This window comes from Hirundo rustica, chromosome 9 (genome assembly GCF_015227805.2).
Source record: "Hirundo rustica isolate bHirRus1 chromosome 9, bHirRus1.pri.v3, whole genome shotgun sequence".
In the NCBI taxonomy this organism is placed as follows: domain Eukaryota; kingdom Metazoa; phylum Chordata; class Aves; order Passeriformes; family Hirundinidae; genus Hirundo; species Hirundo rustica.
This window is the reverse complement of record NC_053458.1, coordinates 18,416,863-18,444,031: the sequence shown is the minus strand read 5'-3', so window position 1 is coordinate 18,444,031 and position 27,169 is coordinate 18,416,863. Positions and strand designations below refer to the sequence as shown.

Below are 27,169 nucleotides of genomic sequence, written 5' to 3'. Positions count from 1 at the left end.
GTTTCAAAAAGTGCTATAGCAAATGCATAGATGAAAAAGAAAAGAAAGCAAACATTTAGACATCTCAAAAATGGGCCATTTTAATTACCCTAAATTAACCCTTAATTGTTTTCTGTTTTATCTTGTCCCCCAAGATAAATAATCCAAGATGGAGCAATCACTTTCCATCCCTCTCTTGCTACGCTTCTGGGGACTTGCAGTGCTTGTTTGAGGAGGCCCTGGCAGGATGTGCTGTGTAGGGGCTGCCTGAGAGAAGAGGCTCCCTGCTCCCCTTCACACTCACTCCATGTGCTCTGTTATTGACCCTTTGGGACTGAACCTGCTTTGTTCTCTCTCGCTGCAGCTCTTGCTGTGCCATGCATTTCTCTGCCCACTGCCTGTCCCCTCCTCCAGCGGCTGGGGCATCGCCTCCCTTTTGCCTGTGCTCTGGATAGGGACTGGCCCTTGGCTGGGCTAGGGAACTCAGTCTTCCCTCTTTCCAGCACTTCCCTCATTTTCCATTCTCGTTCTCTTCCAAATGCCTGCTTCTTAAAGAAAAAGTCTTGGGAAAAGGACTAACAAGGCAGCAGCATGGGGTTTCAGCTGAAGACATATGCAGGAGCCCTGAGAGGTGAAGCAAAAGTAAACCTATTAGAGGCAAAAAGGGAAAGTGCACTATATGCTTTTTTCCTTTTCTTGATCCATTTTGCAAAGCAGGAACTTCCCACTCTACTTTCTCTTTGGAAAGGGAGCAACACGAAGAAAAGGTTTGGAAGATGCTGGCAAGTGACAAAATACAAAGACATTCTTTTTCTTATATAGTAAATGAATAGCTTTCTGCCTTGCCTTTTGTTAAAGCTCTTAATCCAGCCTGTAAATAGGCACTTTCCCTTTGGACTGACTGTTTAGATATGAGACTTAGAGCTGATCTGAAGTAATAGGATGAGAAAATAGAAGAGATATATCAAAGAGAATGATACATAGGCTCCCACTACTGAACTTTCTTTTGCAGCATTTCTCGTACACTGTATGTAAATGTTCACAAGTACAAAGTGCACTTCATTTTACTGCAGACCTAAGCTAAGGCATGGGCTCTGAGAAGCCTGGCTGTTTGATCCCCGGGGGGGCAGCCCACCTGCCTCGGGGCAAAGCACGGATTCTCTGCCATGAAGCAGAACGCGAGAGGCAATTTTGTTGTGTGGCCTGATTTAGGCTTACAAAATGCTGGAAGAACTCTGTGTTTAAGGATGTTCCAAGTGGAGATTCACACTCCCAGATCTCAGAAATGGCAATAGGAAGCCTGACCAAGCAAAAAAGTCGGCAAAACAGGGACTTGGGACCAAGAGAACTCTTAATCAAAAAAACAGATTATCTTCAAAGGAAAGGCATTCATGAAAAAGCTTTTTACTCTACTTTTTAAACTACACAAACTTTTGCAATGAAGCTATAGTGTTTCTGGCTGTTTCTTTGGGACTGTTCCATGGCTTTCTGTGAGTAAGCCTGTGGTAATGCATTGTTCTTGGATTTGGAAGCCCTCCAATTCGTATTCAGCTGCTGTGGAAAAAATCCTGAAAATTCACAGACTTGTCTTATTTCCAAAGACACTTCTGACCCAGGCAATGTATTCTAAAATCCTTAATAACTTTCTGCTTACTGAAAATCTTCACTGACTGAATAGGATTTTTTCCCAAGTCAGATATTAAAGGAGAGAAGAGATTTCTAGTGTGGCTCTTAAAGATTAACATATATATATGTATATAAGCACAGTGAGAGTATAAATGTAAAATATGATGCATATATTTTCTTCTGAATTTAAAATGAATAAATTAATCACTTGCTTTCCATTTTGTATTTAGGAATGTTTAGATGCTATTTGATGCTATTTTTATTTTCCGGGGCACTTCTTCATAAGAATAATTTTTTATTAGGTGCTAGGACTGTATTTTATAAGACATTTAAAGTCATATAAAGAGATAAACTGCCAACCAGCACCATCAAGGTCATTTGAGAAAGATGCTCAGACTAAAGAGCTGCAAAAACAAACTTAGTTTCTTCCATTTCTTGTATTAAACTTGTAAAAACCAAGTGGAATTTTGTAGATCAATAACTAGACCAAGGGGGAAAAAAAGAAAAAAAGTACATACACAAAATCTCTCTCGTGCTGCTTACACCTGCTTTGTGCATCAGCAGAAATAAAGATCAATATTTGTAAAAGTAATGTATTGAGCAGATTTCCTTCCCCATTGAAAAAACTGTGTGACTAAATGGGAAATCTTTGAGGAGGGCAGTGCAGGATCTGCCCTGGGTTCCCAGTCTGAGGCTGTCAGGACAGAGCTGGTTGCTTGCAACTCTCCCAGCTCTTCCATTGAACAGTATGAACGACAGATTGACATCCGTGTGCCTGCTTTCTTTTTCTTTAAAATAGTCTTTATCCCTGTTGTATACTCTTCTAAACTGTATGGGCGAGTTCTTCAGATCTGCTAATGGCTTTTGTTTTCTTTTCAATGTAAACTTGTTATCTGTCAAAACCACAAGTTACATTAAGAACATTTAAAATTGTTCTCAGTATTTGTATATAATACATTTTTTCCCGATCAGCTGAAAGCTGTAAAAAGTTTGCTTTGAATTCTTCCCTGAGATATCTATTTAAATACCAGTAGAAGGGACATTCTAATTCTGTGCTTTAAGCAGTACAACCACTTGAATATCCCCTATTTCAAATACAAAGCCATAGTGTTTAAAACCTTAAGATAAATCCTTTGTTTGACATCAGTATGACTGTTAATAAAAGGTGTGTCCTTCATTGCCTGTTTTAACATGACTTGGAAAAGGTTTTGTTACAGTTGAATTAAATCTCGACTAAGTTAACTAATAAACAGGAATATCAGGTGATGGCATGGCACCACCCAAGCTGCTAATGCAAAATGATGAGCGAGCAGTGAAAGGTCAGTCCTGGAACTCGGGCCTGCAGATGCAACCTGATTTTCATATTGATTGTGTTTTCCAGTGGGCTTCAGGTCAGGAGCTGAGACCTCGGGGCTTGCTCTGTCTGCAGCTGTCTCACTGTTTTCTTTGCTTACCTTGGGCAAGTTCTGCAATATTTCTGTACTGCTTCTCTAAGGATAGAACAGGTCTAATGTTTATCAGCGTTGCAAAGGCATCAGTGCCTCAGAAAAGGTCTTAGGTGTTCCCTATGAGGAAGATGCTATGCACAATGAAAGATTCATTCTCTCTGTGTGTGTGTAATATCAAGGGTTAATGTTTCTCTGCAGGATTCCAGGATATTTGTTTTTTTCCTATTATTAAATCCATTGTGAATTAATGTGCTTTTATTTACAAAATGGGTTTACAACCAGGAAAAAAGAAGATACAGGCACCTGTTCTGAGAGAGGAGCAACACAGAAGTGTATATGTTATACCAAAAGCATTTGTTGATACATAACAGATCAATAAGCAGCTGCATAATAAGGTTGAGAGATGAAATTAAATGTTCAAATAGGTATACTAATTAGAAAGGACATGTACATCCACGTATAGAGAACCTGACAGTGAGAAAATGACAGAGATTCAGCACTACAGTGAATTATAAATGTCAAATTACAAGGATGCATGTAAAAAAAGCTTGTAACTGTTAGGAACTAGACTCAGTATTCATGTGAAAGCTGTTGCCTTTATCATCTTCTTAGATCCCTCTAAGGTGTTCTGTCATTCACTGTCAAATTTTCTACGTAAGATAGTAAGATGTATGTCACACAAGTGTCCAAAACTGCTCCTCTGCCTTTGTCAGGACACACCAATGTATTTTGAGGTGTTTGTAAGCAGAAAGAATATTAAGCAGGAGATCTGTTTAAGTATTAGCAGTTAGTTATAGAATTTTTCCCCCTTGGATGTGACAAAATATAACACATGATGCCCAAAATGTAGGGGAAAAGGGAAGCAGCAATGTGTGTTCAGATGGCTGTAGGCTCAATAGGTTGTTAGAGAGCCATAGTCTGCACAATAAAAATGGATGCTAACTAAACTTTGATGTGCAAGAGCATGTCTTTAATTTGCAAGTTTTTTTGGTGGTGTTTGTTTGGGTGTTGTTTTTTGTTTTTTTGGTGGTTTTGTGTTTTTTTTTTTTGTTTTGTTTTTTTTTTTTTTTTTTTTTTTTTTGTGGTTTTTTTTTTTTTTTTTTAATTTAGAAGGTAAATAGCATTTATAATTCTTCTCACAGACCAGGAGCAGGAATAACACCTACAGAGCTCTCAAGACACATGAAGAACTTCTTTGATGCATCTGATCCATGGGGTAGGTACTTTTAAATGAGAACAGTTGACTACTTTAAGTGATATTTTTGTTTCTATGCAGTATTGGTTATTGCTTCTAAAACTTTCTAAGCATCAGTTGCAAGATATTAGTTGCATGGAATGTGTAAAATATTCAGCCATGAAAGCGTGGTGAAAGTCCCTCCCCAAGTACAATTCACTTGGCAAGACAATTACCATGGTGCAGATGACTTGCATTAAGCCAGGACTTCACGTGAACATGAAGGCACAAAGTCTGCACGAGCTGTGTTCAGACCTCTCTGCACACAGGCCTCACAGAAATGCTGCAGAGCAATCACAACTTCTGAAGGTTCCTTTTCTCTTAGCTATATCCCCTCCTTCAACACAAGCCTCCAAGCTTGCAGAGCTTATGGCTCATGTCCTGTAAGGTGTTTGAGACCCAACACCCCGTTACAGGTTTTGGGCAGTTGTAGTTCCTTCAGCAGAACCCGTCCTCCAGCCAGGGTGCTCCTCACTCCCCACACACAGTGTGGCTACACCCATGGCAGAAGCTCTCCGAAGGTTTCACGCATTTGTCAAACAGAGCAGCTGAATTCTAGAAAGGTTTCAAATGGGGACTCGGAGCTCTGAGAGACAGCTGCCTCTCTTGCCAGTGGTCTTTAGGGACAGCATTTCCAGGTCAGCTTTTCCAGTGGGGAGTGCAACAGCTCACATTTTGTTAGGTAGCTTGAAGTGAGTACAGTGGCTGGGAAGAGATGCAGGCTGCTGACACCAATCTCTCTAATATGCTAAAGCTGGATCATGTTCTGCTCAGAGGGTCTGATGGTATCAGCCTCCAGAGAATCAGTGTCTGACACTCCCAGTCTGTTGTTCATATTGGTTTGGTCTCAGCTGAGCTATTTCTAACAACGAAGAACATATCTGAGCGAGTCACAATTTGCTGTAATCATATTTTTCCAGTTTTTCTCTGTGATAATTACTCCCATAAATATCATTTCTTCACCTCAGCTCAACAGAGTGCTCTCTGTTTCTGTGCTCAGTCTTAACCTTCCATACTTGGATTGCTGGGGAAGAACAATGATAGCATTTGTTGTCACCAGAACCACCCCAGCTATGGGGCTGTTGGGGCTTCCAACAGCCCGACAGCAGTTCTGTTTCTTTGCAGTATTAGCTGTTAAAAAATTGCCTTCTGGATTGAAAACTGGTGAAGAAAATGTGTTTAATTGTGCCAATGTTTAAATTAATTTGTTATTAATAATAGTAATAATAACAATAATAATAAAAAGGGTTGACTTGGTTTTCAACCAGGCAGAGACTTGAAAACCAGAAGCCAGGATGAAGATTTTCAGTTAAATGTCTCTGGCTTTACTGCTGGTCCCTGGGTTTAGTTTGATGACAGAGAATGTTTTTAATGTAATCAATGTGATGAAGACCTCAGGAATTCCAGCTCCTAGCATGCTCCAACAGCTTTTCTGATAGACCCTTAAAGCAGACTTTGTAAAAGTATTGTCTGTTTTTAACTGCTGGTTAAGAGTCGCAGACACATTTCAACTTCAGAGTGCCAGACACCAGCCATACCCAAAAGGTGGTTCTTGGTCTGAGACCTTAAAATGCAAGTGAGTATATGGGAAAGAAAAAGAGGCAAGAATAGGAATATTGCTGTCCCCATTTTAAAAGTGGTGAAATGTGGCAAAGGACTAGTCAAAATCACCTCTGTTGCCTATGGCAGACCTGGCATTCAAAGCCACGTCTCCAGTTTTCCAATGTACCCTCTTAACTACAAGGCCATTCTTCCCCTCCAGAAAATGATATATAGGTATATAAATGTGCATTGATGTAATGCCAAGTTATAAACCACAAGCCTTTCAGAACTCATGTCCCTGATAGATTACAAAAGAACTTGAAGTCAGGAGAATTGTGGTTTGTCTGACCTTATGCTAATCATTCTCCCTACTTGTGTCTTGGTCAAACAGAAAATGGATAGAATAATGAACCCTTTTGAAAACCGTAATTTCTGGGTGTTGGTCATGACCCAGTTTTTATAAGTTGCTAGGATATGGGTATAATCAGGGAAATGAAGATTCTATCTTACGAGACAAGACAGAAAAGCTTGATTTAAACAAAAGAAATGATGAGAAGGAATATTAGTACACTGTGAGGGGAGTAAATATCAGAACTAATTAGGTTCAAGGACAAAATTGGCATCTGAACAAATAGATATAAACGTGGCCCTAATAAAGACAGCCTGGAAATCTTAAGCCAAGTTACGAGATCCTGGAACAGTTTTCCAAGGGGAATAGTGGAGCCAGAGAAAGTAAGGGCTTTTAAATGGATCTCAATCAGTCTGAACTGGGTATCATGCCTGAGAAAACCAGAGAACCAGGCTGTCAGTCCAGGCAAGTCCAGTGTCCCCAGGTAAAAGCTAGGACATTACCAAGATGGAACATCAGGTGATGTTCAGAAAAAAAAAAAAAAAAGAAAGAAAAAAAAAATTATGACTGGCTGCTTCTATCTCAAATTCCAAAATCATGTGTATTTTGCTTTTTAGGCTCCTCAGTTCAGAGTGTTTCCAATTCCCTGATTATCTCACCAGCCTTGCACTTGAGGTGTTATTTAACATTTCCAGGTAATCCTCTGCTCTCAAGAGCTAATGCAGGAGCAGGCCTGGAACAGGTCAAGGTAACATTGAATGAGAAACTCCTCGTGTTGGCTGCTGAGGATGGGAGAGCGGGGTGGTGGCAGGGGCAGGTGGCAGGGCAGCACACACGGCGTTCTTCTAGAGCGGATGAAGCCCCTGCGGAGGCTGGACCCTACCCGCGCCGCGCAGCCCTCTGGAGGGGACACGCGCCGAGAGCCTGCTGGCAGTGTCCATTCCCGAGGGCAGGCCACCGCTCCTGCGGATGGAACAGGAGAGTGCAGATGCAGATGCCCGGCCCCGCATCCCCAGCTCCCTGCCACGGGAAGGGGAGGCTGGCCCGGCTTGCCTCCTTTCCCTGCCCTGCCTGTGCCCACATTCTCGTCCCCGCCGTCACCCCGGGTGGGGGCACCACTTCTCACCCGCCTGGCCCACCCGCGCTGCGCTGCGCTGCTCCCGGGGCCGGGCGCTCCTCGGGCGGGGCCGGGCGCTCCTCGGGCGGGGCCGGGCGCTCCTCGGGCGGGGCCGGGCGCTCCTCGGGCGGGGCCGGGCGCTCCTCGGGCGGGGCCGGGCGCTCCTCGGGCTGGGCCGGGCGCTCCTCGGGCGGGGCCGGGCGCTCCTCGGGCGGGGCCGGGCGCTCCTCGGGCGGGTCCTGGCCCCGCTCGGCTGCGGCCCCATGCGCGGCCAGCAGGGGTCTCCGCCGCCCCGCTCCTCCCCCCGCCGCGCAGGCGGGCTGCGCCCGGGGGCGGCCCGGCCCGGCCCGGCCCGGCCCGACCCGACCCTGTCCCGCTCCGCTCCGCCGGCACCGGCAGCCCCCCGGCAGCGCCCTCCCCACGGCTGCCCGCAGCCCCCGCCGCGGGTGCGGGACGGGCCGGCCGGACCCGGAAAGCCCCAGCGCGGCTTCCGCCCGGCGCGGCCCGGGGCCGGGAAAGCGGGACCGGCGGAGCGGCAGCCCCCGGCCGGGATGGGCGGCGGCCGCCGGGAGACAAAAGGCCGGCGCGTGTCCGCCTCTGCGGCAGCGCGGGGTGCGCGGCCGCTCCCCCTCCCCGGGCCGCCTGCGGCAGGGACTGGGTCCGCCGCCTGACCGCGGCCCAGCCACCCTCCCCGCCTCGCTGCGGCTCCGGGAAAAGACAGTCATATGTGATCGGTGATGGGCGGCCGTGCGCGCCCGGCAGCGCGGCGCAGCAGACGGCTGCGGTGCTGGCCTCCCGAGCGGATGCCGAAGCCCGTGTGCACAGTGTTAACCCCGGCGGGAAGCGGAGAGAGAGTATTAGAGCGGGTCCTTACAAACCCGTGTGTAGGTGCGATGGGGAAAAGAAAGGGAGCGGCCAGCTTTTATTAGCCCCTGATTCTCCTGAATTCTAAGTAGCAAAACCGTAACTAGATCGCCGTAACATTGGGCTCGCTGGGTTTTCTTCTGTGGTACAGCGTTTTGTTCGTTACCGTGTAAGCGGTGCCGATGCGTGCGGAGGCAGGGCAGAGCGTGATTGCCGGAGTGGCACCGGGCGGTGCCCAGAGTTCCCGCTGTCCCCGCAGGAGTAGGAAGCATCCCTTTGGGTTGGGGGGCCGAGGGGCTGGGGCGGAGGGAGGGGCTGCTGCCGGGCTGCCCCCTCGCAGCCGCCGCCGCAGCCCGCCTGGCTTTCCGTGAGGTCTCCCTGGGATGGGGAGTGAGAGAAGGAAACTCTCAAGTTGTGTCCGAAGAAAAGTTGCCCGACTGGAGAAGTCGGGGGGATCCTGAATGTCGCCACCTGCTCCATCCTGTTTGGTGCTGGGTTCTTCCTGCTTCTTCTGCAAACCCAGGGGAAGGGCAGGGTCTGCCTAGGAAGCTTGCCGTAGTCTTATGGAGACGAGGGGAGAAAGAAAACAACACGTCTTCAGAGTGGCATGTCGCCTCTTTTAGTCTTCTCGTCTCCTGGCCAGGGTTGGGACGGAGGCTGAGGACAGCCTGAGCAGCGCTGGTGCCGGCTCTCCCCTCTCGTAGCCCTTCCTAAAGAAAACACGTCTGAGCCCTCGTGGTGAAGAATCAAACCCAAGGAAAGTTGGATCTTTTTCGAAGAGGGGCCCGGGGGCGCCGAGCCCGGCTGCTCCCGTCCGCGGAGCGCTCGACAGCGGCGGAGCGCTCGCCGCGGCTGGGACTTGACCTGCAGAGGGCAATAGTTGGACGCAAATGCCAACAAAGGCAGCGGGGCTCACTGGCTCGGCGCCGCGGCCGGGACCCGAGAATGCTGTGTAGGTAGGCAGCAGTGCTTAATTAACGTATATTGAAACAAAAGATCCGGTAAAGTGTTTGATTTGTCTTTAGGCTACGTTGTGAAGGCTAATCTAATTCATAAATGCTAGATTTATTTTAAAGATATTAGCACAAACTTCCAGGAGAATCATGGGGTTGACTCCAGAATTACCCTAAACGATAATTGTTTACCGGAACGTTTACATTCAGCCGCTTGGATTCGCGTTATTTGCGTTATCATTCTTTGCGACTCAGACAGGAGGGGTGGAAACGAAGGGGAACTTTCCTGATTGTTGTGGCGATTGTCAGGGCGACCGCGCAGACTTTGTAGCGGGAGGCGGCGGCGAGAGGGGCCATTGTCTGCGGGGCAGGGCCGCCGTTCAGCACCGGGCGGGCGGACAGCTCCGGCCCGGCCCGCAGCCTCCGCCCGCGCTCGGGGCGGCGGTGGGAACACGCCTCGGCGTGCCCGAGCGGTCCTTCTCCCCGCTGGCAGTGCATTCATGAGGGAGTGGAAAAGAGCATCCCGACGGGCGCACTTTGTTTCCCCGTCGGTGTGCGTAGACGCGGCTGCCGTAGGCGTCTGTGGCTTGTGTACATACATGGCTTTAATAATTACACATAAGGCTCTATAACCTCACAATTCGGGAAAGACTAGAAAACGTGACCAAATTGGAGTGTTGGCAGCAGGGGTGATTGCAGGTCTGGATGCATACTCCGTCTCTTCCCAACTCGCCGCCCCCTTCCCCCCCCCACCCCCCCACCCCCAAATCATATTTATCTGAGATTATGTCAAATTTCAGTGATCGGAAATGTCTTGCCCGAGCGCCATTCCCGCTGGAAAAAGTCAAAAGGGTTCCTGGCATTAAAACGACCTTGCGTCATTCCTGATGAAATTAGCAGAGCTACTTGTTTAGAGCTTTGCTAAGGATGCACTTTGGTCTCATCAAGAAGTAAGAAATTTGGGGTTCAACCCCCCCCTCCCCCCCTTTTTGAGCAGGATCCGTCTGCTTTCACTAGCTGCAAAGCCCGAGACCAGCACTTGAAAGCGCCTTAGACCCGCAGTCCATTTTTCACTTGTCTTTAAGTGCAAGCGATGGGAATTGCTAACCTCGGCTAAGAAAATTTCATTTTCCCCATCCTGCTAAACGGTTCTGGTCGACATATGTTTGTTATCAGAGAGAGGTGCTATGAACACAGAGCCATTTTCTTAGCAGCTCTTTGACTCTGTGTTACCATAGTCCCACACGGCATTGGTCCTTTCCCGTTGGGAAGTCATGAATAAGAGACTATGAAGCTTGCACGTCAGATCTTCCTCAATTAATCCACCATTAGCATGTTTGGGATCCTCTACTGGATGGTTAACAGCAGCTTTGGTAACTGTATGCTGTCCATACCCAATTATGCTCTGCTAAAAATGAACTCTGCAGAACAACCTTCCTGAGCTGTCAGTGTCTCCCGTTTTCCTATTTTAACGCTTGTGTGTAGTGGCAGGCGACAGATGGTGTAGATCAGATCGATTTGATTGCATTAGGCGATTTTTTTTTTTTTTCCCTCCTCTCCCCCCGACTCCTTTTCTGGAAGCCCACATTCATCTGAGAGGCGATCGCCGGGGACATGGGAAGCAAGAGCAGCCGCCGATGTGTGAAAGCAACGAGACATGGCCAGCCAGAGGCGCCGGGGTCCCTTCACGGGGTTTGTTAACATGGTAATCCGGCACCAGGAGAGAAAGCTGCTTTCTGCTGCCCAGAGCCCATTCCCCATCACACATCAGATGACTCCCTGGCTTTACACACAGTTGGAGTTCTGCTCGAAACCTGGATTTAAAGGGTAAGCGCTTCAATAGAGGTGGATTTCTGGCGGTTACTCGGGTAGGTGGCAAAAGGAGCGATCTTCCAGCGATTTTAGGAAGAGGCTTCCTTTGAGCAGGCATGAATGGTTTTTACCTTTTTTTTTCTTTTTTTTTTTCCCTTTTTTTTTTTTTTCTGTTCCCTCTCCCCTTTCACCAGCGACCCCCCTTATTCAAAACAATTTCTCACACGGAAAGACATCGCACCTCTCTTTTGACGGATGGGATGAATATCCCCCCCTCTGAAATTTGCTTTTCGTGGAGAGCCCGAGCTCCGCTCCTGATAGCTTAATTGTTTAATTCCCTCCATCCGTTCCCCTCCCCTCTGTGTGTGTGTGTGTGCGGTGTGTGCGTCCCCCTCCGCGGGCACGGCAGAGGAGGCGGAGGTGCCCCCCGGGGCCCTTCCCCGGCCCCGCCGGGCTGGCGCTCCGGAGCCCGGGCTCTTTCGGCGCGGAGCGGGGCGGCAGCGCCGATAAACATGGCTTTCCGGAGCCGGTGAACAAAGGTATTTAGTGCCGCGGCGCGCCGCCACGGGCACCTCCCGCCCGGCGCAGGGAAGGTGCGAGGCGCGCAGCGCGGCGGGGCTCGCTCCCCCGGTGCCCGAGGGCGTGCGGCCGGCCGGGAGCGCCGGGGCCGGGGCCGGGGCCGGGGTCGGGGCGGGCGGGGGCGCGGGGCTGGCAGGGCCCCGCCGGCGGCAGCGGCGGCCCCGGGAGGGGAGCGGAGCGGCGGCCGGAGCTCGGCGCTGTCCGCCGCCGCGGGTGCTGAGAGGCCCGCGGGCGGGGGCCGCGGCGGGCCGGGCCGGTGCGGGGCGGGGGCCACGGGGCTGGGCACGGGAAGTTTCGGCAGGCGCTGTATTGGGGGGAGTAGTGGGGGGGCTGCTGGTCGGGGAGGGGAAGGGCAGTGTCAGATGGACACAGCGAGAACAGAACTGGCGCCGCCCGGGGCTGCTTTTCCCTGAGAATCGCATTCTTTAATATTAAAAAAAAAAAAAAAAAAAGCCCCAAACAACAAAAAAACAACCAAAAAACCAACCCCACGCAAAGTTTGGATTTCTGCCTAATTCTCGATGCATTTGTGGAGCGCCTCCCAGTTTAGGAGAATATCGGTCTAGGGTATCAGTATAGAGTGGTTTTGCCACGACTCGGTGCATTTCACTTTTTCGAACGGCTTTTGTTCAAGTTGAAGGAAACCCACTGCATCAGTTATTTGAGTGCCAACGCCAGCTAATGGGGTTACAGCCGTCAGTTTCACAGCGGGGAAAAATTACAGTGTTTGTTATTTACTTTCCAGCTGCCATTTAGTATACGACTTGAAAGCTTGCTGTGTTAGAGGATACAGGAAATTACACCTAAAATGAGATTAAAATAGAGGAGAGTGTGTTGGAAATATTTTTTTAATTATTTAAGGTAGTGTAGCTATCAAAGTATTTTTTTCTCCTTCCCTCTTTGTTTTTCTCATTTCTTTCAAATTCAAGCAAGAATCTGTGATACAAAACAAATGCCGTCTTCTCGTATGTTTTCATAGGAAGCATAGTGGTAATACGTCAACGGAGGCAAGGGCTCATGTTCAGGAAGAAATCTGTAGAAAAAGCAAGCATCTTGTATTAATTTCAGTTGGAATCTAATCAACAAGCTGGTCAGTCACCGAGTGCAGTGGATAATGGGGGCTCTGTGCTGCATAATTACTCATGGCTGAAGAAGTGCGGAGTACCCCTGCTCTGCGCGGGTTCGGACCGTGCGGTGCTAATTTCATTGCCCCCTCCCCACCACTCACATGGAAGCTGTTCCTAGCATCAGGAGCCGGGCTGAAATAGCACGGAGAAGTTCCTTAGCGCTAGGCGAAGTGTGCTGTGCCATGACGTTGCAGAGATCCTTTCTATTTAGTTGGCGAACAATAAACGTTTATTATCACCGCGGCAGATCATCAGACAAAGCTTCCCCCTCCCGCCTCCCCCAGGCACGAGCGCCGCTGATAAGGGAACTGCTCCGGGTGACAGGCAGAGCCGCAGGCGCCATTCGGAAATAACTTCTTTTATTATCGTTATTTTTTCCCTCGGTTCGCCTTTTGCAGACCTTGGCAGGGCGGCGGCAGGTGCCGGGGCGGAGGTGCGCTGCCGCCGCCCCCGCCCGCCGCCGCGGAGCCGCCTGCCCGGCTCGGCACCTCGCAGCCGCCGGGCTCCGCCGTTCGGGCACACGCGGGCAGCGGAGTGCGCTGAATTTGTACTTTGAAGCCTTTTTCGCCTTAGATTTTTATGGCGCTGGGAGGCCTGACAGAGGAGCGCCTCTGCTGAGATCGGAGCCTTTGCTATTTTTTTCTTTGATTTTTTTTTTTTAATTTTTTTTTTCCCCCCCCTCTCCATCGCCTTCCTTTCCGCCCTCCCTCCTCTTGGTAGCACATCGAGTCAGTGTGAGTCGGGACTTGTAAAATGCATTTCCAAAGCCCAGATGAAAAGTCTCTCAGGCGTGTCTGCTGCTTTATCGGAGCTTTCCCAAGCCCACCTATGCAAACAGATTTGTAATATTTGTGTGCTTAACCGTGCATCTCTTTTACAGGAATCTGTTGCTGCGTATGACATCTCTTGCAAGCTCCCAGAGAGAATTGATGGAGCATACAGCTAGGGAATAGGATACCAGAGAAGCACAGAGGAAGAATCCAAGCAATCACCAGGTAAACTCAGCCTTACTTTGATTTATTTCCTTTCACCTCGCCTGCAAGCTCTTGCCCACTCCAGTAAGGGAGCAGGAGAGCAAAGGGACTGTACGCGTGTGTATTAAATGCCTACTCCTCTCGCTCGCTTCCTCAGGATTGGGAAGGTTCTGCGTCCAGTGGATATGGGACAAGATCGCTCGGCAACCCTTGTGGATTCTCCTTCTTCTAGAGGCGAATTATAGTTATGGATTTATTGTCCCGGTGCAGCACTTCCACCACCAGCAGCAGCAGCAGCAGCAACAGCACCAGCTTTCTGACTCTCTTCGGTGACGGGTATTCTTGGGTGGATAATACGGATTACGTTGTTATTGCTTAAGAATACGCGTAGTCGAGGAGAGTACCGGCGGCGGGCAGGCAGGCAGGCAGCGCGACCGCCCCCAGCCCACCAGCTGGCTCCTCACCTCCTCTAGTTGCCAAGGTAGCACCTTTTCCATCTTTTCCTACGCTTTGCAATGTTTCATTCTGTGTCTCTGCCCGGGCGGGGGGAGCTGGAACGCCCTGTCTCTTGCGGAGGGGGGTGCCCGGTGTGTGTGTGCGTGCGTGGGAGCGACCCGGGGCCGGGGAGGGCCGCGGCGGGGCCGGCCAAGCTCCTCGGCAGAGGGCGGCCGGGACGGCCGGGGCCGCCGCGGGCCGCGCCCGGGCGGGCAGCGCTCTTTGGGCCGCGCCGGGGCCGGGGGAAGGCTCTCGCCCCGTCCGGGCAGCCCCGGCACTCGGTCAGCAGCCCCCGGCCCGCTCCGTCCGCGGCCCCTCGTCCCTCTCCGGCGTGGGGCGCGGATGGGGGAACAGAGGCGGCCGGCCTCGCCTGCCAGGGGTCCCTCCCACGGGGACGCGGGGTGCCCGCAGGGACGCGGCGGCCTCGGCTCGGTCCGCGGCCCCGGCAGAGCCCGGGCTGCCGCCCCGCCGGCCGTCACGGCCCCGGCCCGCAGCAGCCGAGTCGTGCGGGGCTGGGGGAGCCCGCGGGCGGGGAGGTGCCGAGCACCCTGCGCTAGCGAGGCGAGAGACACCCAACACGGCCGCAGAGCGCCCCACGCCCGGGGAAAACACTCTTCCCCTGCTGCCGGGGGCTTCGGCCATCCAGGGGAGCAGTTTGAGGCCGGTTGCTTTCAATGGAAGCAGTGCCTCTTTTATCCTCACCCTGCAACCTGGTGAGGGTAGGATTAAGAATCCACCTTCACGCCAGCTCCAGGCCAGCAGAGTTTACCAGCTTCTGAGGCCCCAGACTGAGACACATGCTCAGGGCCACAGCTGAGGGGATTTTCCCCTCTGCAACTCAGGTGGTGCCTTATTTTTGTCCTTTTCAAGAGCTCAGGACTCCCCAAATGCTATTTGCAGCTGGAGAGGTGGGAGACACAACTAAGGGAGTGTTGATTCCCATAACTGGCCGAGACATGCCCCATCGCTTTAACACAGGGGAAGTCCAACTGTCCTTCTCTCCAATCTCAGCACCAGGGCACAAGATTTGGTTAAAACCTGATCAGTCTTTCAGATGTTGTGCTTAGGAAAATCTAGACACAGCATTCATAGTTCCAGTCTTTTTTTCCCTGCTCCTCTGCCCACAAGCCCTGCAGAGAAAAGGAGCAGGGTGTGATCATCCCTGTGTTTTGCCATTCATGGCCTCTCCACATGCCCATATGATCCCAGATCTTGCTGCCATGTAGTCACAATTGTGAGACCAGATTTCAACCTTAAGTGGATTAGATCAGAAGCCATTTTAAAGGAAGACCGGGAGTCCTGTGATAAGACAGCCTTTTTGAATGCATCTTTCCCCAACCCCAGCTATGATGGGACCAGGAGTGATTTTTAATATGGACAAGCCAGACGTGTGGCGATCGTTGAGGGCGCGAGGTGGGCTGATGGAGAATGTCTTTCTCTCTGTCTCTTGCTTAGCGATTGAAAGGCTGTCAATGTTCTACTTAATAATTTCCAACAACTGCCAAAGCGATCTTAGTCTGTTGCCTTTAGTAGTGAGTGGAGTGCTCATTGTAACACAGGCGCATGGATCTGTTATTCTTTAGACACATCTTTGATGCTAGCACTCTGATCCTTGTGTTTCTCTAATACCACTTGAAAGAAGATTTTTTCCTTGTAGTTTAGTATGTTCAACAGCCTCAGAAATAATGTTAAATTATGCTTTAAAAAGACATGATCAGCTGCTAAATCATAGTCAGTTCAGCACCGTAACACATCCACATTCACAAGTGCTGCAGGAACAGCGATGGAAACACTATTTTAAAACCCAGGTTTGTATTGCAAACCTCTCTCTGGTCAGAGCTTTTAGCTGACATTTTCCCTTGAGTCATGACAGAACATTATTAAGAGTTCCCATTTCATCACATAAAGGGTGTGGATTTGTTTGCTCTTTGCTTGGTTGTGTACCTTGTGTAGGGTGTATTGAACAGGCTTAATACAAGCTTAGCAAATGGTTCTCTATACTTGGTTTCTTCTAGTTGCTTTCTGTAAAGCATGATGAGATGGTTTTGCTGAATAATGCCTTAATGACAGGGCTGATGCATTTTTAATGCATGTACTCTTTGTCATTGTCAAAATTAACATTTTGATGATTGTAGATTTCTCTAAAATCTTTCGGGAATTGCTATGCTATGTGGGTTACAAGAGTGGAAGTGTAAGATCCGACTGGAGAAATACTGGATATGCTCAACAAAATGATTCTAGATTATTGTGTAAATGCTCAGTGGGAACTCTTGGATAATGTCTCCCAATAGCATGATCTCAGAGGGAGTCCCCCCATATATTAGCAGTTCCAGGGGTCTGTCACATATATATATTGAAGGACAGAAGGGGTCGTGTCTGAACAACAGACCTCTAAGTAGTGACTATTCATACTATGGGTCTGATCCTGGCAATGCACATAGCTTCCACAGGACTGCTCAGGAAAGCAAGCTTGTTCATGTTAAATCCAAAATATTTAGGGCCAAATCCTACTATTCAATGCAATAGCAAACTCCCAATTGATTTCGCTGTGGGAAAGATTAGACCCCTAGTGAAAGGGATTTTTTACAATGCTACACTCCCTACTTTGCTTTAGAAATTCTGTGTGCTAAAAAATAACTCTAAAACCTCCCTGCCTCTAGTAGTCTAATGATATTTCATTAACGGCAAAAAATAACCCTAAAAGTTTACAGTGGTACATAGTAAGAAATTACTTTATAAATAACGGGATTTAATTGTACCAGTATGAGCATTTCCTAAGACATTTTAGAATGAGGTTTGTGGCAGCACCAAGTGTGCATTAACAGCTATTTTGGTGAGGGCATGTTTAATTAAATTCAGAACACTAAATTTCTGTTTTAAAATGGGGTTTTTAATCTGCATCCTGGTAGAAAATTAAATTTAAAAATTACCCCAAAAATAATTACTTGAACTTAGCCTTGTCTTTAAAGGCCATAATGCTATGAAGATTTATATCTCTGGGTAATTTTCTCTGCTGGAGTAGCCTCGAAGGCTGCTGCCATAGGTAAGTCGTTGTCACGCCAGGGCCCCAGCGCAGCGCAGGCGGTTGCTGGCAGAGCAGACGCTGGTGTGACACTGTGATACTGGCTGTCCCCAGCCCTGCTCAGGCCTTCCCAGAGCGGGGAGCTGCCCAAAGGACTCTGTCCCTGAGCACAGTGGGCACATCGTGCCCCATGGTGGGAGTGGGAGGACAAAGAGCAGGTTTAGTCCCTACTGTCCTGTGCAGGCAGGGTCACAGCCTTGCCTGGGTCTGCCCACAGCGTGAAGCATCTGCCCACAGCGTGAAGCATTTCTCTGCTTAGCAGTACCCTAAATTTAGTGGTAGGGACTGCCATTGGATTTCAGGTGATCTTTCCAGAAATATTTAGAACTGCAGCCCTTACATACATATATATCCCTGAATGGAATAAACATGCATGTATACACACAGGCACCCCTCTCTGAAGAGAGGCTAGAGCACAGCAGAAAAGCCCCATTCTCCCAGACCTGACAGAGGCACTACAGGCACTCACCTCAGCAGGGGCCATGCTGTTGCAGTACGTATTTATGACCTGTGTTACGATTCCTCTTGCTGCTGCAAATTTGCCTAAAATAAATGCCCGCTGTATTGCATATAGATGTATACGGCTATGTAGATGTTTTTACTTTGCGCTTTTAAGACTACGTATGATTTTTGAGGGGAGTGCAAGTTTTCTTCCCATAACAAGTTACTGTCTTTTGTGTCAGTTTAGGTGGCTTCTAGTGTTTGTAGGGTTTTCTTGATGAAATTGCAAGCAGTAGTATCTATACATCCACACAGCTCTACAAATACTTTGCGGATGTAAGAATAAGCTAGCAGGCCTTTCTCTTTGCCTTTTTACATCACACTAGCCGTAATGTACACAACTGGATTTTTATGCGCTTTTAAAAATAAATCACGTCTTTACGTACACAAAAGACTTTTTCTTCTCTTCCTTTAAATAGATTACTATTTTTCTGAAAATCATCGCCCCCAGGTATTACCCGTAGTTGTTATGACACCTCACCATTTAGTGTTGTAAAGGTAAATCATAACACTCATTATTAAGAGCCATAAATTTTTACCAGAATCATCATCTAACTCCTGAAAGCTTTAATGGTAGAAACATTTCCTGGGCTAACGCCCATGATGATTACATGCTTTTTATTGCTATCATTTAGTAACCAAATTGCTCAAAAATCAAAGGACTTGATTATCACATACCTGCAATGCATAGAGCTATTTATAAATGTTGGCTCGATAATAACAATGACTCAAAAGAAATTTAAATGATGGACCAAAAATAAGTAGTATAAAAGTGAAAAAACAGGCCAGAATTCAGAGGTGATGGAAAAAGTCTGACTGCAAAGGGCAGAGAGGACCCTGAGGAAGGTAAAGAGAAGAGTCTAGGAGGTGATGGTAGAAGGTAGATGTGACCCAGCTTTTCAGAGTTAGAGGGCAGAGAAGAGATGCATCAGGGACTGTAAGTGAGGAGGCATCGCAGTGTGGCGCTGGAAGTATGCACCAGAAGTGTTGAAACCAGGGCTGGGACATCACACAAGTTTGGTAGTTTGCTTCCTGGAAAACCAGTATCTAGTTATAAGTAGCCAACAAAAAATTAGGTGAAACAGTCCAGAAACTAGAGGGGGTTGATTGATGAGAGAAAAATAAGAGCCTTGAATATATAGCTGAAAGGTGGTTTATATATGTTTTTATATATACACACACACATATATATGTGACTATGTATACCTAGCCAAAATTACATAATAATGCCCATGTGGATAAATGAAATAAATATCCTGCTTTTGAAATTGTTCTCCTGCAGAAACCACTGGGAATTTTCCATTGATTTCAGGGGTTTCAGAATTTCTCCTGTCTGCAGGAAAGCAGTGTAGCCTGGTGTGTGCAAATAGACCTAGAAGCTATGTACGGAGAAAATGCAGCATGGCTAGCAAGAAACATTTCCTTTCAGTGAACCCAATACCCCTCTAGTCAGTGGGGATGATACAAAGCAACAGAGCAATCTCCAGGCAGGAAAGCCCTTGCCTGGGAGATGTAAAATTAACTTGGCCAAGACACAGCAAGCAGTAGTCACCCTAGGAGGACTGGAGAGGCGTCTGGGGAGGCCTCCTCGCCTCTGACTGTTGCTACACAGCTCCATGGAGCTGAAATGGCTCCGATAATTTCTCAACACTTTATACCACTAGAAAGAAAGGGCTAGGCCCACAAGAGGTAACTTACGCTTTCCAAACGACTCAAGTATTTCAGATTAAGTAGCTCTTTTATCTGTTTTGGGGTCAGTTGTCACCACCGTGTTGCTCTGTATCAGCTCATCTGAGTTGCATGCAGTGTACACCCCTTTCACATTATTGCATGAGGCATGAAACGTTGGAAAAATATAGCTGACTTTAATATTAACAATTGCTGATTCATAACCTTGTTTGTAATATTAGCAGTTCCCTTACTAAATCAGGACAATACCACAAAGTTTATTAATGATCATGGGTCAAACCAATGTTTTAAATCATTGGAAATCAAAGATAAATTGATCAACGTGGGGTTGGTCTTCTCTAATTGGAGAAAGAGGAACATTCTGAACCAGAACAGTACAGCATGCAATTGTGCAGCCTGTTACCAAAAAAAGAACCATTTCACTGCATCTTACAGAGGCATTTACATAGATAATGTAGATTTCATCTGACTACTTTTAGATTATCTGATAGTAAGAGCTGGGCAAATATTCACATTCTCCTAACAGGACGCTGATAAAAAAAATTCAAATAAAAAGGCGTCACTAATTACTGCATTATTAAGGATTTATTTTATTTCTTTAATTCAGGTGTTATTTCTTTAATAGTAAGAGCAGAGAGGCTTGGTGCACTAATGCTTCCCACTGTCTGGAAACTCTTCCTTTAACAATCATTCTTCAGGAGATAACTTACCTGGTTACTCCAAGAAAATGTTTTTCTTATTATCCCTTCATCAATTTGCCATGATACATTCTTCTGTTTTACAGTTTATTGTTTTACTGGAGCAACATTTATTAAAGTCTTGATGCTCTGGTTGTTAAAAATGACCACTGTGGTAAAAACTGTTTCTTGTTCCCCTGCTTTCCTCCACTGCCTTGCTGTCCCCCTTCCTATTTACAATACATGTGAAAGATTTGAGGGGATGGAATGGATTTTTGTTCTCCATGTGTTTTATATTAGAAATGTCAGGATCATTTAATTTCCTAATTTTTTTTTTTTTTTAATGAAGGTCTTGAACTACAGAGGAGAGCAGTGGAAACTTTCTCAGACCTCAGCTTAAGAGGTGGTGATTTTTCCATTTTTAAGAAAGAGGCCTTTTTCCCCCACGTGTTTGCCAGGGTCTGAGTTATGCAGAACACAATAACATAATTACTTTCAAGGTTTCAGTACAATCCTTTTTGTTTTGACTGCTCATTGTCCTTTGTTGTGTTATGACATCGTGTGGCTGTCTCCTCATGTGTCGCACATGTGATAACATAAATCCATTTCCCTTCAGTTGTTCAAAGAGCTCCTTGATGAACACTGGATCTGCAAGTCCTGCTCTAGGAAGCAAGAGCCAAACCCGCTCCCATTTGCTCTTACGGTTTAGATGCTTGTCACTTCTGTCTATGGAAATTCTTAATAGCAAAGAAGGCAGGACCAGTCCAGACCCTTGGTTAGAGATGAACGTAGACATGTTTAACAAAAAGGTTAGTTTTCTTTTGCTAGAGCTGCAGTGAGGCATTGCTGCTCACTCTGCTCCAGCCTCCCTGGTCGAGAGGGAGGGAAAACTCCAGCGACGGAAAGGATGCTGAATGGGCATGATGAGAAATCCAAGGAAAACAAATCGGATAAATAAATCAATCCACGCACACCATACCTAGCTAGAGTTTTCAGGTTTTATTTTTTCTCAAATGCAACCCTATTTTAAGTATTCTACATTTCTTGGTTGCAAAACTTAAACATATGCCCTGTAGAGAGGCTCAGAACAATAGCTCTGCTTTCTCTAATAAAATCTCTTGTCTGAGATTAACTCTGGAGCTAGCAGTAAGGTCAGCGTTTCATTTCATATAAGTCAGCTCATGCTGACAAGGGTCTGGCCTTCTTAGTGATGGGCCGTTTGCTGCTCAGAAGTGTGAGGAATGGCTTTCTGAAATATCGATAACTCGCCTTCGCTGGAGTTCGTGATCAAAATTAGCTGGCGAGTATCAATGCACTACAGCCAGACTGCGGGGCTGAGAGGCTCAGGCTTGGGCCAGCCGCTAAGGTCTGCTTCCTAAATCAGAGGCTAACCCTTCCATTAGTGTAAATCAGTGGTTTATAAGGATGTCAAATGTGATTTGTGTCAGAGTAGCCCAGACTACAACCTGGTCTTGGGATTTGAAAAGGAATAGAAAGATTAGGCTGCAACCATTAGAATTCTTTTTTCATTTGGTTTTGTTGTGCATATTTGTAAATGTGCCTATACACACATGCACACAGACGTGTTTTGTTCCCATGGACTTGAGGCCACGTGGCTGCCATTTAACATGGACCTAAGAGCAGAGAATCTTCCTCCTGGTGTGGTTTGGTTAACATGTGCAGAGATCTCACATAAAGGCTCTGGGATCCCGCTTTTCATCCATAAAAGGAAAGCAGGCAAGCTTCATCCCTAGCTAAACCCTTTGCACAATATACATCAATAATGAGGCAGCATCTATTTATACATTGCTTGCTGGAAATGACTGAATTCAGACAGAATTTGGTGAGGCAGTCTGAGCTCCACCAGCCTCCATGGAGTCTATTGTTAGTACCCAGGATGACTCCTCTGGCAAATGGGGAAGAGAGGCACGATTTGGAGCCTAACCATGCCATGGTAGGAATACCAGCTTCCACACTTGGCAGGTGGTGTTTCCTCTCAGAGAATGCCTTTGCTGGCTCTGCCAGCAGTCAAGGACGAGGAATGCAGGAGAACTGGTCACAAGAGCACAGCCCCGTTGCTGCTCCCTAGGAAGTGGAATGCTGACTTGGGTTTATGCGCGGGGTGAGAGCTCCCTGCCTTTCTTCATGAGAGAAGGACATGTCCAAGAAGGAATGGGAGGAAGGCAGCTCTACCTTCACACACACTGATGCTGTCTTGCCATATTGTTGCAGAAGGTGTTCAACCATGTTTCTTTACCTAAAAAAGAAAAGATGCAGTGAAAGGTCCCGTGCCCTTTATGGCATGGTTAGGTGCATCTGTGTGCTGATTGTCCACCGAAACATGTCTGTGATGGCGAAAACTTGCTCGTCTGTGAGATATTTATCATAAATAAAGTACTCAGAACCCCTTAGCAAAGCACAATCCAGACAGTGCTTTTGCTCCATATCCTTCTTCACTCCTGCTTTCCTCTGTGGCTCTTGTGTACTTTGCCCATATGCTCTAAAGCTATTTTGTTTTCAGTTTTATGTATGTTTTATGTAAATTAGAAGAATCAAGCTCCTCTGCTTGCTAAATTATAAATTGAGTGGAGATTGGCCGACTCTCTTTAGACTATGTAAGTTATACAAGATGTAAGTAATCAAGCTCAGCAGGCTGGGTTGGGGAGGAAAAACACGTCTATAGCGTGGGCCACGTGAGCTGTGTCCACGTGTCTCCGTGCACTGCTGCTTGCCTTTGCAGCCTCAAATATCTCTTTGCTCTAAAGTGCCAATCCAACTCCTCTTGACCATTCTCCAAGATGCAGGTTTATTGCGTCCTTTGGTAGTTTGCTCGGTATATTCAGTACGGCTTGTATAAATGAACTGCTCCTAAATGCCTGTTTCCACTCTCTTGCTTTAGATCCAGACTGCCTCCTCTGGGAGCGCTGATTCATTTTCCTTCCCTTCTTCCCCTGTAAGTTAAAATGCCTGTTGATTTTAGTGTCTGTCTCCTTGGCTTACTCCTTGCTCTGGCTCTATTTCCCCTACCCCATACTGCTTTTCATACGCCTGAATCTTGCTCTGGGTTATCTTTTCCTTAGTAGCCCACTGCAGCCTCACAGAGTAGGGCTGTGGTGCAAGAGCAGGAGCCTGGCAGTGGCTGGCAGCCTGTGAAACACTGCCAGGAGAGCAGGGAAGTTGGTTGGTGGCTTGGGTCTTGGTGAGGTGGTGGAGAATCTGCTGCAGGGCAGAAAAGACAGCCTCACAGTAGCCTGTTAGGGAACCAGTTAGACCAAGTTTTTAGAAAAAGGGGCCTAAAGTCAGACACCTAGGCCTATCTTTACACAGCCAAGTAGGACCAGTGTTATTATAAGCAGATACGAGCATGGTGCTGTTCTAGTCTGAACGCAGGGTCCTCTTAGAACCATCCGTGTTCAGATGCTTGTGACACATCAAACTGCCCCTAAGAGATGAGGTTGATTGCAGCCTCAGCACAGACAGGCATTGGCTGCACCAGCATCCACATGCTGCCAGAGTGACCAAGGGCAGCCCCGTGCTGTGGCAGCAGCCTGTCCACCTCAGGAGCACCAGGTTGCATCTGGGCAGAACTTGGGCCAGCTCTGCTCTCTGTCTTTTAGCTCCATGCCAGGCAGCAAACAGAGAAAAACATCTTCAGAGAGGCAGTGTAGTGCAGCTCTTATCAACTGACTAACATTTTAAAGCCAGCATCATGGAGATTGAATACAATTGCCATGGAAAATCCAGGTCAGAAATTTATTGCTGATGATGGAGAACTGTGGACATTGGGTGGGCTCTCCAGGCATGGCCCCGGGCACAGATCTTTAGTGGGAAGCCTGTTCCCAGGTACTGCACAGCCCTGTGTGCTCTACTGACTCTGGTAGGGATGAAGCATGTGCTCAACAAAACGGGATTCCAACTGGGTAGTCAGATGGCCTTCAGGAGTCTCAGGCATAGGACCCATAGTGCACAAAGAGGACCCTCTCTGCTCAGGCTCTGCCCTGCAGTTGTTTGAGTTTGGGGTCTCTTTCACTGAGTTCATAAAATACATGCTTTTAAAAAAAAAAATCATTAAATATTTTGATTCAGTGATATACCTTCAGAATGTGGTTTATTCTGTGCAGTCAAATGTTTACTGAGGTTGATAAAATGCATCCAACCCGGCTTTTTAGAGCTGCTTCTTTAATTCAAAGGGAAGGCATAACCTCTTGTTTCTTGGTGTGATTTTTACTGAACCTCTGCCTACTTTATTTATTAGGCCACATATAAATTTATTACCACTTGTGTTTCCAAATAAAAGACCCATAGGTTGGTAAGTAGTCTATAAGCTGAGCTGCTATTCCTTGAAACTCATAGAAGGATGATTTTGATCCATGGAATTGCCAATTAAAGCTGCTTTTCAATATGCAAAAATTAAGTTAACAGTAATTAATGTAGCCAGCCTGGAACCTTAGGAAACTACTGCCAGCAAGTGTCTTTTGGTGCACTCAAGAGGATGCAGTTTGATTGTTGGCACCAACAGACAGGTTGGGAATTGTAAACATGGTAATTAGCAGTAAGTTTCTGGATCTCAACTTGCCAGACTGGCAGTCTGATTCTTGGAGTAGTTGTCGCATGGGAGGAGGGAAAAACAAAGTAAGGGAATTAGAGCAACCTTGCATTGCTCCGCCAACATATGCCGCTGGACCAATGTTTTTCTTGGCAAAGATCTCTGACAAGGCAGTTAAAAGCAGCATTGCAGCCCTACTGCAAACTCTGAACCTCACTGCAGGCTTCAACCAAGCAACTGTCTCGTGCTCTCCTGCTTAAACTATGAGCGTTGCTCCATGGTAAGGAATTTTAGAGTCTGAGGTCCTTCCGCTCCACCTCTGTGGTGGAGCACAGTGTTGATAAGGTTATCAACAATAATGGGATTAAAAGGGTTAAAATCCAGCTTTTGCAGTAATCCCAGAGTATTCTATTGTTGAGCTATCAAAGATTAAGGTTATAGTAACCTTATTAATCCTTGGTGTAGTGTAAATAAAAAAGAAATGTCAACCTTAATTCCACCATGAAATTAAATCTTCACTTCTCTAAATGATGATTCAAATGCAGCTTACTGCAGCCAATGTGGTTTATGAAATGCGTAACCCATGTGAATTTAAGAAATCCAATCTGAGAGACAGAGAGAAAGGGGTGATAAAACATGGCAGTTGTTTTGTTTAAAATGAAGAAAAAAAAAAAAAAAAGGTGCATTCATTCAGCTTGTATGTCTGCAGAAACTATACCTAGTGCCAAAATGTATGCAAAGAATTCGGAAGGGACTGAATGCTCATGGTGTACATCCCTGTGAGGCAGAGAATGCCAGCCCACAGCAGAACAGCCATCCCTGTGCCAGAAAGCAGCCACAGCACAGCTGGTGGTGACCCCATCCCTGTCCCCTGCTTGCAGGACACTGTGTGGCCTTGTTAGTGCTGCCCCAGTAGCAGGGACAGAGTGCCCTGACACAAGAGCTTAACTGAGCATTGATCCACTTGTGCTTTCAGTGCCAGAGACAATGTGATGAAAACCAAAAAATGTCAGAAATTAAAGGGTTGCTGAACCTTCTGCCAATGGCAAGCCTTCACAGGTGCTGGTGTGAAGGGCACAGGTTTTCCTGGCTAAGGTGGGGGCTGCCTCTTTCAGCAATGGATGGTTTCCTCCTCACCTGTGCTGGGCCCCTCCTCACCCTGCCCACAGAGGCTGAATCTATAAGTAGGTCTGAAACTGCCCTCTGGGACTAACTACCTGAAGGGAGGGAAGCACAGACACTGAGCTTTACTTACAAGTTGATGAGATCTGGTCCAGGTAGATCTGAGTTTCTTTGTGGGGATTGGGTGGGGAATTAAAGTAAGTGGAAGTGGGCTGCGTACCCTTTGTTAGGCTTTTTTGACTTGGAGGAGAAATAAAGTAGTGGTAAAATGGGGTTATTCAGAATGATTCTGCATATTAAATATCTCAATCATTCACTCCAAGTCTTGGAGAGTGGTAGTTAAGTGTTAAGGAGCTGCCTATAGCAGGAACTGAGCTCTCTGGAGGGTAAGAGGCATTGCCAGAGAAAAAGCAGTGGGTTTAGTGGGGCTGTTCCCAGGGAACGGGGCTTTGTCACTTCAGCAACACCCATCTGCCCCATGGTCTCTGCAAGTCCTGGAAATGACTCGGTTTGTGGACTGATAGAGCTGGAGTGTGGGCATGTTCTGCGTCTTTACTCCAGTTCTCATAAACTCTGATAAAGTTGCATAATGAAATTCAGGCTCATAAAAGAACTCATTTTTAGATTTATTTTTTTTTTCTTCTTCACTCACTGACTCATGCTCTTCTCTGGTGTGAATTGTCACAGCTCCAGAGCGTGCACCGGTTCAGATGTGCCCGCTGGGTCCTGGGCTGTCTCCATCCCCTCAACTGCTGCAATTGCTACCACAAACACAAATTGGCTCGCGCTGGCTCTTCTTGTCTTTCCGCAGTGTAGGAACAGATAATGGGCCCATGGGGTTGTTCAGAAATATTGCTGGTTTCCAGTGCTAGCATAATGGTCCCTTCTAGGTAGTATCCCTTTCCTGGACAATTTCCCAGTAAAATAGTAAATGGCAACTGCAGAGCAGTAAAGGCAATGGCATATTTGTTTGACTGACATTTCAGAGCCTGCAGAGCAAATGCAATTAGGATCCACAGTGTGCCGCAGTTTCCTTTCTTCATTTCCCCACCCTGGAAGAGCTACTGTTAGCTAAAGTCTGGTCCCTGCTACCTTAGAGTGGTGGAGATGCTCCAGGGAGGGAAGGCAGCGTGTGCCCGAGCCTGTGTGAGCAGCCTTTGCACTGGGAGCAGGGAGCACCCCAGAGGGCTCAGCTGGGATGGGAGCTGCTGCCACTCCTCAGCTGGCAGTGCAGCCCCAGGCAGCAGTGATTTTGTTAGGAGGTGTGCACTTCCCTGGAGTCAGCAGAGCTGACATGAGGGTGTCTCTGTGGCACTAAGACCTGCACTTCTCACTGGGGAGAAATCTCTATCCATGCTCGTGGATCTGTGCTGAGCAAAGCAACAGAGAGTTTGGGACAGGGTTTGGGCTACCCTGGCCTCCACCAGGGGAAACCAATGCTTTCTTTAGAATA

The 27,169-nt window shown here is 47.5% G+C and overlaps 1 long non-coding RNA gene across 1 annotated transcript in view; it reads left to right on the top strand.

Annotated features, from left to right (window-relative positions):
* Window positions 1-13,925: 13,925 nt before the first annotated feature.
* Window positions 13,926-27,169, top strand: part of LOC120756622 (uncharacterized) — a 40,827-nt gene continuing 27,583 nt past the window's right edge. The window contains exon 1 of the long non-coding RNA XR_005702180.2: window positions 13,926-14,085. This is a non-coding gene — a long non-coding RNA (uncharacterized LOC120756622). The remainder of the gene's footprint in view (window positions 14,086-27,169) is intronic.